The sequence below is a fragment of the Lagenorhynchus albirostris genome, chromosome 5 (assembly GCF_949774975.1).
Source record: "Lagenorhynchus albirostris chromosome 5, mLagAlb1.1, whole genome shotgun sequence".
Lineage (NCBI taxonomy): Eukaryota > Metazoa > Chordata > Mammalia > Artiodactyla > Delphinidae > Lagenorhynchus > Lagenorhynchus albirostris.
This window is the reverse complement of record NC_083099.1, coordinates 33,634,836-33,636,378: the sequence shown is the minus strand read 5'-3', so window position 1 is coordinate 33,636,378 and position 1,543 is coordinate 33,634,836.

The following is a 1,543-nucleotide window of genomic DNA, read 5'->3' as shown; positions in this document are numbered from 1 at the left end:
AGCTATACATATACATAGTGCTAGTGTTTTGAGAAGGATACTAACATGTGCAAATCAATTAACAGCAACCAGGGGAATTGTGAAAAGGCTTGAAACCACATCCTGTAAGCAACAGTGGAAAGCACTAGGAATATGGCTTCTGAAGACAGAGGGTGCAGCCAGGGTGGTTAAGCAGAGAGATAATAAGCAGAGGAGAGTGGGGTAGATACGAGGATTTGCTGTATTGGCAAACACTTAAAAGGGGTGTCACAGAAGAGGAACAGGCAAAAATAAATAAATAAAACTACTCGTGAAATAGAGGGCAAGTTGGCTGAATACAAAGAAAGTGGTTTCTAAAACTGCAATGAAAAAAATGCCTTGGAAGCCAGGGAATATCCCACTTTAGTGGAATTTAGGAGGGGTGGGTCAAGGCGGGGGAGGAGGGGAAATTCATGACGCCTAAGGCTCTTCCTAGCTCCAAGTATGGATTTTATTTTTCCCAAATATTGAACAGAGAGGTAGTGTGGAGGTTTAATAGTTCACTGGCCTTGATGTTACAAGTCCTGTAGCTAAATCTCGGCTCAACCTTTAGGAGTTAGGTTACCCTGGGTAAGTTTCTTAGACTCTCTCGGTTTGTTTCCTCTATAAAATAAAAATAATACGTCCCATATCTACTTCTGGGATTACTGGAAGGCTTTGTAAGCTATAAAATGCTACATAAACACAAATTTCTGTTTCCCTGGGATAAACCAAAGAAGGCCCCTTAACTCAGCCCTCCTATTTCTTTTTCCTTCTCCTCCCTTTATACTGTATTTCAGGTCCTGTTGTAACCAAGCAGGACCCTATGGGGCCTTCCTGGGACAGATTACCCGCCCCTTCAAGTCCTCCGCCTGCCTCTTGTTTGTGAAAAAAAAACTTTAGCTTCCTAGGCCTTCCCACAGTTTCAAAGAATAAATTTAATCAAAGAAGTGAGAAGCTGCAGAAACAAAGGAAAACAGTCAACCAAGACAAAATAATAATAGTTTAGCCATTAAACAAAGTCAAGGACCTTTAGTTCGTTCTCAAGGGCTATAGATAATATTCTGAGACATATCCTTTAAGCTGTTTTGCAGATACTGAAACCCCCACCAGGTGGAAGAGGTTAACTGTACACTGCCTACAAGCATGCAGACCCCAGATGGATTGGAACCAGAAGGCTGATGATGTTGACTCCTGATTACCTCACCACCAAACAATCAGAAGAATGTCCCTGAGCTGATCACACACTCCACAATCCTCTCCCTCACCCTGCCTTTAAAAACCTTTCCCTGAAAGCCACAGGGGAGTTCAGGTCTTTTGAGCATTAGGGGCCTGCACTCCTTATTTGACACCTACAATAAACACTGCACTTTCCTTCCCCACAACCTGGTGTCAGTACATTGGCTTTACTATGCACCGGAGCCAGCGGGTCCAAGTTTGTTTCCGAAACAGTATTCCCACACCCAGCTATTCCTGGTGCCACCCCTTAGATGTACCTTATCTTACTGATGGAATACAGGAAAGTCTACTGTAAGGATAAATGCAG